Source organism: Cyprinodon tularosa, unplaced genomic scaffold (assembly GCF_016077235.1).
Source record: "Cyprinodon tularosa strain WSP-4 unplaced genomic scaffold, ASM1607723v1 ctg26, whole genome shotgun sequence".
Classification (NCBI taxonomy): Eukaryota; Metazoa; Chordata; class Actinopteri; order Cyprinodontiformes; family Cyprinodontidae; genus Cyprinodon; species Cyprinodon tularosa.
Window position 1 is genome coordinate 1,629,506 of NW_024038961.1, and position 11,296 is coordinate 1,640,801.

The 11,296-nt window shown below is 36.9% G+C and overlaps 1 protein-coding gene across 3 annotated transcripts in view; it reads right to left on the bottom strand.

Annotated features, from left to right (window-relative positions):
* The window catches only part of fam126a (family with sequence similarity 126 member A), a 31,791-nt gene extending 21,690 nt beyond the window's left edge, over positions 1–10,101 (bottom strand). For 2 of the 3 annotated variants that reach the window (XM_038288760.1, XM_038288762.1), the window contains exon 1: positions 9,933–10,101. The gene's annotated coding sequence lies outside the window, so the exon portion shown is untranslated. Of the gene's footprint in view, positions 1–6,430; positions 6,525–9,932 lie in introns of those variants that run through there. The other variant, XM_038288761.1, reaches the window with a different exon arrangement.
* Positions 10,102–11,296: the final 1,195 nt, after the last annotated feature.

Genomic DNA, 11,296 nt, shown 5'->3' on the forward strand with positions numbered 1-11,296 from the left:
GATAATGACAAAGAGAAGAGGAACAAAAAAAGAACAAAAAACAGGCGATAAATGCCCAACATAAAAAAAAGACAGATTAACATAACGGGCAAAAAAAAATAAAAAATGAAAAGACGGGTTTGGTATTTACGTTTCAAAGACTTAACTGAATTAAAAAAAAAAAAAAAAAAAAAAAACGAAGACTTCTTGTGATTTTAAACCATATTTGCAGAGGCAACATTAGTCCTGCATAGGGGTGCACTGATTGCCTGACCGGCTGATCTATCGCCATCGATTTCCCTAATTTTGTGAGATCAGAGATTGACTGAGTCTTAGTTGTGAAATCAATCTTTTCTACCAAATCTAATCTACCTCTTCAAAAGGTCTAAAATTCACCCACTGTCAATGCAAGTCGGACCGAAAACAAACCACAGTCATCTGGAAAATGTGTCGGGAACCAGTGAAAACGAAGTCTGATAACACAACCAACTTTTTTTTTCATCGTCTCTCTCAGCCGCTCACAGCCGCAGGAGTACGAGCTGTGTAGGCCCCGACGCGGCTCTCCTCCGAGGAATCTTCGGAAAATATATATATATATTTTCAGTTCTGGGCAGTTTCCCACGTAGTTCTAACAATTGAGATAAAAATGCTGAGGGGCCAGAAACCTCAAAGTAATAACTCAGGTTAAAGCAGGAAACGGGGGCGGGGGCGGCGGTGGGGGGGCATTTATTTATTTGTTATATTTATTTTGGTCACTTTAGTTTATTCTTTGTCAGTATTTAATAACATAACTCAGGTCTCTTAAGTTATTTTTCTTTAAAACAATTCTGTTATGGTTAAAAAAGTTGGTTAAATAAAGATTTAATTCGAAGTCTGTGTTTGTGTTTTTTATTAAAATTAAATCATTTAGCAATATTATAAAAGTCAAGGCAGAGCTGCACATAAAATATGGTTTCAAATCTTTTCAATAATTATCGATATCGATCAATATGCATTTTTTTTTTATCGATAAGCTTTTTTTCTATATCGCCCAGCCCTAGTTTGTATTGTTTCACAGGAAATTGTTTTTTTTTCAGCAAGATAATATTGAAATAACTTGTGTTTTGTGATCTTGACAACTGACGGTGTCAGTTATAAAAAGAAATCTGTATCAGGCAAAATTTGAATCAGAATGTCAGGCTTTTTAAAGATCAGGAATCTGTGATCGGCAGAAACCTTTAATCACTGCACCCCTTATCCTGCATATTGTACTGAACTACACCAATCAGGCTAAACATTATGACCACTAATAGACCAGTTGACTAATGGTCATCTCCTTAATGAGACCTGATAATGGGTGTGATATATTCAACAGCCAGTGAACATGTTGTCCTCAGACATGATGTCTTGAGGCAGCAACACAGTTTAGAGTAAGGACTTGGTTAAGTTTGACAGGAGCAAAACTGTAATGGAGAAACAAGCCAGAGCATCTTTAGAGCTCTGGCTCCAAAGTCAAACATGATCTAAATGAAGAACTAGGGCTGGACTACATGACCTCAAATCAATATCACGAAAAATTGTGCAGTTTAACCTCAATAACGATAAATGCTCCTGCTCCTCTATCAGAAATAAAGGCATGTGAAGGAAATGTAACTGATCTATTAATAATTGACTTATTCAATACTTTCCAGATTACTTTCAATTAAATATAAAAAATATTCAACAATGGCTCATTGAACAGGAAAAAAAATGTTTGCCGTCTTGGAAATTTTTTTTTTTGCGCAAAGGTAATGGAGCCTTTTGTAGATATTTGGAGTCAACAGCGTGGCCGGGCTGTAGTTGGTGGAGGTTGGATGACTTACTTTGTTTAGTCCCGACAGTTTTCAGGCAAAATTTGCATTTTGTCTTCTTTCGCTCATGGTGCAAGTTTGGTGCCATCGAACTGAGCGTGCAGTGAGAATAATGTGCATCCTTTAAACTTGCACACCCTGGCTCAAAACCTGTCTGCCGTGCCCTCTGATAACGTATTCTCGACTTCTTCTCTGCGCGCTCAGCTTAATCTCTGCTCTCACTCGGCTCCACTGGATTAACTGATGTAATGTCGTTTACAGCTGTCAGACACTTCTTCACTGGGCTCATCCATCATTCTCTTTGTTTGCGTTTTTGACTGGATCGGTGGAGTCATGTGATTCCCCACATGCTGCATTGTCTTAAGGGGGAAGGAAATACCAGACACTAGTGCACACAGGTCAAACAGTAGAGTTATTTACCGACTTTACGTAATTTACCGACAAGGGAAAAATTTGTACCGGTTATCGTAGTGAATGACGGTAACAGTAAAATACGGTTTATCGCTCAGCCTTATGAAGGACTACTATAAATGGTACTACGGAGAACTTCTGAGTCAAAAAAGCTAAGCAAGCAGTTTAGCTTTTAAATGCTTGCTACATCCATGTCTGCCTGAGGAACTGTAAATAAGCTTGTATAAAACATTTGCACATTAGTACCATATTAATAATAAGTTTATGTCAAGATTTGATCATTTAAGGTTTTATTTTTTCCTAAGCAGATGCGTTTTACTTTATCTACTGTCCTATCCAATTCGTGACTTTCAAATTTCAGCGAGGATCCAAATGAAATATTTTTCTGGTCTGTCTTGATGGGACAATCGGAGACGTAGAAGTGGCAAATGGAAAAAGGTTTGGGAGGCCCTATTAACTACTACATATTCTAGTTCTCAGATAATCATTTTTCTGAATTTGGATGGTAAATCAGATCCAGTGTTTTTGGTCTGTTCTGCATTAACTAAAATTTTCTTTTAACCTATTTAGAGACAGACCAATACACTAGCTGGCTGATATTTTTGGGCAATACTAGTGAGGGTTTTTTTCTTATGAGCTTAATGCATATGCATGTGCTGAGCGATTCATCAGCGCATTCAGCAGCTATCCATTATTAATATTTTGTTTTATTTATTTTTGGTTCAAACTCAGACCTTAGTAACATTTGTTATTACAGTGTCTTTTTTTATAAGGTAAAGGGGTGATATCATATTTATTTCAAAATAAAGTGAATTTTTAAAAAGACAGTATGCTGGTTGATCTCTATGGCTAAATATTGATGCAAGACATGTATTGATCCACTGAAGCTCCCAACTAACACCTTAGGATCTAGAGGACCTACTATTACAGCAATGGGTCAGGGTTGTTTTGGCATCATTAGGGAAACACCACATCCTATCAAGCCAGTGATTATTATACTTTGGCCTTATTGTGTATAATGTGACTGCAATGACTGCTAATATTGACTGACTGGTAATAACGCTAAAACTTTATGTTTATTTACGTTTATTTATTTATTTCCCAGCTTTTATTGTGATTATATTGTCACACGTGCACAGCAACGAAATGAACGCTCTGCATTTAACTCATACCTTTGGGAGCAGTGGGTTGCCATTGTGCGGCGCCCGGGTCTTTTGCTCAGGGACCCAGAGTGGCATTTTTGGGAGTGGGGCTTGAACTCAGAACCTCTGGACTCAAAGTGCAATGCCCCAACTACGAGGCCTTTGCTCCCTCTACTGAGCTGTTTGATTAACCTCACAGATGATGGACTTAAATCATAAACATCAGTATGCAGTACTCCACTACTTCCTGAACTTAAGGCAGCTCTTTTGTTTTCTGCCTTTTTTTACTGGATGAACTGATTAATCCAGGTGTGCCTGACCTCAGTAACCAAAGAGCTGTCGTAAGTTTTCACAACTAAAATCTGCAACACCCAATTTTAATATCGCAAAAGCAGGATTTCCTTAAATACTGCATTGTGATATGTTGCAAATATCTTTAATACTTGGAAAATTTTATGATCTTCACCCATGCTCCTACTTATTAATTTATTTATTCATTTATTTATCCATATTCAGCCACACAAGGATCATTTTAAATGTCACAGTTGCAAGGAATTACTGTACATAATAATTTCAACTTAACAAAATTATGTTCTACCACCATTTCTCAGGGGAAAAAATGTTTTTCTTTTCCTTAGCATTTATAGAATTTTAATGTTGCTACTCAACATTGGTTTCAGGTCATTTAACTTGGTAAAGAACCCTATTTTTTTAAAGAAAAGAAAACAAAAGACATGAACCAAAGCTTACTGGAGCTGAAAAATTCAACCATGCTTAATGTTTTATCTTCACACCTGTGGCATTTATACGGGAATAAGTCAAAAGGTGATCTGGGGGTTTTGCTAACAGTCATGACACAAAAAAAACTTCATTAATTATGAAACATAAAATTCACAGTTTTCTAAACTAAAAGCTGTGTTGTTAATTTGAACACATGTCAAGAAGATTTAACCTGATTATTTCAAGCTAAAATCTAACCAGGAAAGATAAATCCATTCCTGAGACTGAAGATCAAAACAACAACAATATCCATTTTGGTGAAAAGGCAAACACACTCCTTTTAAGCTAATCATGGGGATTAAACTCTGCAGCTAGTAATTTTATTATCAGGCACGTCTTTATCCCTCATCTTTGTCTGTGAACCAATTAGTAGATAGGCCGATATTAATTGGGAGAGCATCTTTGAAAGACTGAGATAACAGTTGCAGAGGTAAACCTGCACAACTCCAGCACAACAACCAGGTTACAGACGACACAATAACAGCTGGGCAGACTTGAGATGGTGAAGCAAGACCTTAATGAAGTTATGAATGAGTGGATCGAAGACAGATAAAAGAGGAGCTGGTAGGCAGCGCAGCATGTTGAAAATAAAGACATCCACACTTAGAATTTTTTACAGCAAGCGTTAAATACTAGGGCTGAAACAATTCATCAGATTAATCTTGATTAAATCGATTATTGAAATAATCGTCAACTAATTTAGTAATCAATTAATCGATAACTGTAGTATAGAGGCTGTAAAATATGCCTTTAACTGACAGAGCGACCAACTTGGAGCAGTAATTATGTCAAAATTGTTTAAAAATATATAAACATTTTATATTTCTGTCAATACAATCTATCCAGTTTTATTTTTTTTACCTGGTCTGATTTAGTAAAAACATCTTCTTTAAGGAACCTTTGGTTATCTGATTATTACGTAATCGATTAATCAAAAAATATAATAAACAGATTAATCAAACTGCAAAATGATCATTAGTTTCAGCCCTATTAAATACATTTGGCAAAAAAAAAAGTTTTATAAATTACTTAGCTCATTTTGCAAGGTATGTGTTCCTTAAATGTAATAGGAACAGACATGTGCCATAAAAAAAAAACAGACAGCTTTTCTCTTAAGATTTTCACAGGTCAAACAATTGATCAGATAGTTTTAATTACATGAATCATAACCTAGATTCCTGTAGTTCTGTTCTATAGATTTATCTATTCATATTTGTACCGGTTGTACTTTCTTCAAGTTTTATGAAAATCAGATAAAAGCTTAATGGAGGCATTTAAAATCATACATTTTTACATTCCCTGCTATTTGGTCAGCTTCAATCTAGTCCCTCCGTAAAGTAACCAATAGCACATTTCTTAATAGAAATAAGAAAAAACAATAATAAAATGCCAAATTTTGAATTATCAGGCCAGACCTCTAAGAAAACTAAGATTCACATCAACTTAATCAGCGCAACTCTAATAAGGATGGATTTGAATAGAAATAGAGACTAATAGACTTTTCTCCATAATGATAATATCAAAGGAATATGAAATATTTTCCTTTACAAGCAGCTATGGTAAATATAAAAATGTAGATGTTACCAGATATGACTATTCCCCTTGGACCACAAGTCTTTAGGTGTTAAAGAAACGTGTGTATGTGGAACAACTTGAGATGATCACTCAATAGGAGTGAGACACTAGAGTAAATAAATCGGAGAGTTCATTAAGTTTCGATCTGTGGTGCACCACTGGCAGTCCTCCAGCCTCTTGAGAAAGACTAACGAAGAATTTGCAAAGGAAATGCCTCCCAAAAACCTTAAAAATAACTAAAAATCTGAAGTTTTGTAAACTACAGTTCTGCTGAAATCAGCTACTAGCCATATGGTGATGGAGAATCTTTCATGCAGAATTCATTGCAGAAGTGAGTGTGTCGCAAGTGTGTTTTCTCAGTGGCCAGTTTACAAAACCTGTTCCTGTGAGCTCGCTGACGGCGACAGCTCATTCCCTCTGAACTTACACCTACACCACAGCCCAACACTCTGACACACCACCAGACTCTGTGTGCTGCCCAGTCTAAATGAGCTTACTTCTAACTCCATCTAAAGACCTCTCTCGACACAAGTCTCCTGTAAGTTTACATTGTTAATCCCTGTTGTTGCGACTGTATGCTCTGGCAAACACAATTACAAGCTGAAACAAGATCCTCCATCGTTGACCTCATATGGAAAATTACAGAACATATAAAATGAAATAAAAACCACCAGAAAACCCCCTAAAGGGCCCTGCAACATAGAGAGAGCATACCTGTCTCTGAAAGCCAGCAGTCAGGGATCTGCAGCGACAATGATTTAGAAGGACATCTACTCTCATTTACACCCCCCCTCCCACTGATTACCTCATTTCCTATTACACTCACATGTTCCTCCTTTTTTTCTCTTTTGGAGACAGAGACAAGACCATTGAGAGCAAGAGGGAGGAAAGACAAAAGAGAGAATGACAAACCGGGTGGTTTTGTGAGCCACCAAGCCGCCCCAGCTGCCTTTTCCTGTGGTACAGGCTGCAGCTGCATTGATCAGCTGGTTACTGTGAGATAATCACAGTGATTTTAGCAAAGTGAAACTTTAAGAATAAAGTATTCATGACTCTCATTGAACACAAATGAACACGACTAATATTAAATCAGTTTCTGATACAAAACACGATCTAATCTGGAGTCTCAACAACTTCCGCCGGTGTTTGTAAGTTGTTATGACCCAGAAGGTAGAAGGACAAGGTGTGACTCCGTTCATACATGTCCCGACCTCACCTATCCTGCTCTGCAAAGAGCTCCTACTAACATACTAAAGAGTAATATTTTGACATTTCTAAACAGTTCCTAACACCTATCTTTTGCCTCAGTTTATTCCAATCTTGTTTATCTGACTATCAAGGCCTGAGGACAACCTTGTAGCATCACTGCCTCCCACCTAGTTCCCCCTTAATGTCTTGCAAAACAGCAGGCAGCTTTAAGCTCAGAGGAACCACTGAGAGCCTGAGTAATGCTTCTGATTTTATTCTCTTCTACAAATACTAATGCATGACAGAAAACTGCCAGCAGCAAACATGACAGTCTGCAGCTTGTGTCTGTGTGATGTTTTAGTGCTGGGGGAGGACACAGATCTGACAGAGAGGAATTCTCCTTTTGCAACCCACACTCTCTACCATTTTCCCTCTAAGCCAGTGATGCATCTTCATCACTTCATTTCTCCATCTTCCTGTGGCAAGTGCGCCCAGGGCAACCATGAGCAGCGGTTCTTCAAGCTTTTCGTCACTCGTTTCCTCTCTGTGGGTCCCAGCTTGCTTGTCACAGTTTGACAACTCACCTAATGTGTAAACTAGAACCTAAATATAAATGTTATTTAAGGGTCTGTTGAATCCTGCAGCTGCACAATTTATCCAACGGCGATGCTGACTATAATGTGCAATAATAAAATCGCAATGAGATTGCTTGGATGCAGTTATGATGGAGCTAATATTTAAAGTGAAATGCAATCAAACTGGGCTTGATTAGCATGATACTAAAGGTGATCAGGACTAAGATGAATTGTGAAAAGATAGAAGCTTTATTTACAATCAATGCTGTTTTTGCAATATCATAATATAACTGTTTTCTTATGTAATGCTTTCATAGACATAAAAACAAATAGAAGAACAACCCTGCTTAAGAAAATATGTCCCCAACCTTCTCGGATTGTGAATACTAGTGAGGAAATATGACAGAAAAGCCTGCATTATCCTCCAGCTACGTAACCTGAGGACTTTGCTGTCAAAAAGCATTAAGAAGGCCAAGACACTCGCAGCTAAGGATGTCACTTTAAATGCATTCATGCACATGTTCTTTCAGCAAGTTAACAGTGTACAATCACCTCCTTAGCCCATGGCAAATTGAGCATCAAACTCAAGGATGTACTCGCATGTGACTGAACAACAACCCCATACATAAAGCAAACAAGATGTTTTTTTTTTATTCTTTGCAGAAACATCCATGTGGTATCATTTATATCTCATTTTTTGACTACTGGAATTCTTTATTCTAAGCAAGCCCCAAATCAAGCTGGACGAAATGTTCAATGATGCACAGATGCTACAGAAATAGTTCTGATGAGAAGAGCAGAGATTACAGGTAACTTCACGACAGGTTTATTGGTGGTTGGAGTATCTAGAAGTAGTTTTAGTCTCAGCTTTAGTCTGAAGAAGATACAGTGTCTATGTTTAACGACTAGGCTTAAAACTCTCCTTTTTCAATTGTTTCCCTTAGCTACCTGCATCTCATTTTAGTAGCATTTATTGTGGCCATTAACTGAATATTAATGTGTTTTCTTTTACATGCAGTGAGCCAAAGAATTATATGGTAAATTGCATTGAAATAAAGCAATTTACAGATCTTATGGTACCCAAAATGCGCTATTGCCCGATGAGTTTTTAAATCAAGTAGGGCTGAAGCAATTAATCACATTAACTGATTATTGAAATAATCGTCAACTTATCTAATAATCTATTAATCGTTAACTGTAGTGTAGAGACTGTAAAACATGCCTTTAGCTGGCAGATGAACCCACTTAGAGCAGTAATTATGCCAAGATAGAAATAAATATTTTGCATTTAAGATAAAAAGTTACTCTGTTAATATACTCTATCCAGAACTCCTCAAATTAAAAGGTTTGAGTTTTACCTGGTTTAATTTAATTAAAAAAAGTCTTCTTTAAGGAATCTTTATATATCAGATTATTAATCAATTAACAAAAAATAAATAATCTTTAGATTAGTCGATTTGCGAACTAATCATTAGTTGCAGCCCTACAATCAGGCCTTAACTGTATGGAGGTTTCTTCTTATTAAAGAGGCTTCATCGTTGCCAGTTTCTTATTCAGTTAAAGAGATTGCTGCAAAGGAAATACAGTCAGTTGTCTCTCCTTAGACTATAAACTCATTTCACTGTAAGGCACTACAATTAGGGTGGAACTATGATGCATGTAGGAAGATCTGAGTGTTATGTGAACTCACTCTATGGTTATGGACTGAATTCATTGATCCGGCTGGTCAAATTTCATTTATATTAACTGCATATGGACATGAATATGGATATGTTGTAGTCTATTGCAAATTAATTCAACTATATAAAAGATATTCACTTTAGCTTCAGGAAAGATGTAGACCAAGGGCTGTGAGGGGGGATATTCATATTTGTTCTGCATATACAGGAAATTCCTTAACAGAAAAGACTAGGGAAAAGCCACGTCACATGACAGCTGGTAGAAACCTGCTTAAAAAGCATAAATAAACAAACCAATATGTTGTTGATGCTATTGTTTCACTTCCTTTACAAGGAGGGAGATAATTCACCTGAAGAATTTCTCAAGTCCACACCCATACACAGCTGTAGCTAATCAGACAAGTACAAAGTCTGACTCAAATGTGCCACTTTAACTTTTATAAATTACTTTTAGTACATGTTTAACACGGCTGTCAGGTTTAGTTTACTGGTTTCTGGTTTGTTATTAACATCTGACATACATTTAAAAAAAAAAGTAAAAAAAAAATTGCCAATTTGTTGACATATCGACATGTCCACATAGTTATTGTTTGTACTAAATATCTTGGGCGGTTTCCCCAAGAAGTGTAAATTAATCCGCGGCCGCCTTTCTGTCACGGCTGATTGCATGACTTCGAGCTGTCAGCCCGGCTGCTGCTGCTGCATCCACATTAGCAACTCTGCTAGCTCCGACACGGCACCGAGTAAAAATTCAGAAAGTTACTTCACACTTACTGGCATGCTACCCGTCGGGTTCCTGGTATTTATGTCCTTAGCGGTGCCACAGATTTCGGTAAAAGACTGACCCTTCGCTAGTCCGTAAATCTCCTTATTAATTCAACACCATCAGCTCCTTCCATCTTCGTTACTTTCTCCCGGTCAGACTAGCAGCAACGGAGAAGACGCCAACTCCGCCGAGTGACAGATGCCATACCCAATCAGAGAACAGGAAGTCCGTTTTAACCACGCCTACAAAAATTCTGACCAATAAGAATAGACTTGAGGCCACAAAGTGATAATTTCCATAATCAAGCTAGGTTGTCGTTGTCATTCTCTGATCTTTTACAATCATCTGTCAAATTTGCCCATCAGTTAGAGATATTTCACAAAAATTTCTGAAAATCTGTATCCTATTTGCCTTGTTACGTTATTATTGATGGAAGTGATTTCAACATGTATTTTTTTTGTACAGAAATTATAGCAAAGCTACTTGTATTAAATATATATTAATATTTATGCTTAGTTTTAGGTTGCTTTAATAATTTATTGTCAAATTTTACAATAATTATTTTAACATTTGATGATTCACCAGATCTTATGCAAAATCAGGGCTGTGTATATTTATAGGACACAAAACACAGCAGTGTGGCACTTATAACACCAGGGATTTTCCAGACTTCATCGTTGCAAGGATTATGTGTTGAATTGCTTTTGAACGGACACAATGGCAAATCTGTGATTTTTAATCAGTTAATACTGACAAAAACGTTTCGGTGGATAAGCTGCAAATCTGCTCTCAGAAAAACAAAGCATGCACGCACAAATAACTCCAGTCAAATTATCATCTTTGTCAGAAAAAAAATGTATTTTTATTGCGAGCTAGACATTCCTGGAAGCAGAGCTTTGAACATTTTTTGACCGTTTACTACAGGTTATAACAGCAAAGTCTAAAAAAGGAGACAAAGCCTAACAGAAAAGCAAAGTGAATCTTTGCTGCCCCCTGCTGCTTGTTGATAAAATTACATGTGAATAGGAAAGTCATAATGCAAACAGGGTGAGTATTTCTGCTGTGCAAAAAATATGTGGTCCAAAAAAGTCTGGGGGCCCAGATTTCATACAGTATGTAATTTCATAGTTTCATCAGTGAAACATAAAACAAAACACATGAAATAAAAAAAGAATATAACTATAAAACTGATGGATATTTCAACCTGGAGAGACTCACACAGAGAAAGGTTGCGATTAGAAAATATTGAATTTATTTGCTGATGAAGATTCTCAGACAGAAAGAGACTGAACAAACTAGTGAGGAGGGCTACTTCTGTCCTATGCTACAATCTGGACTTGGTGGAGTAAGTAGCTGAGAGGAGGGTGTTGTC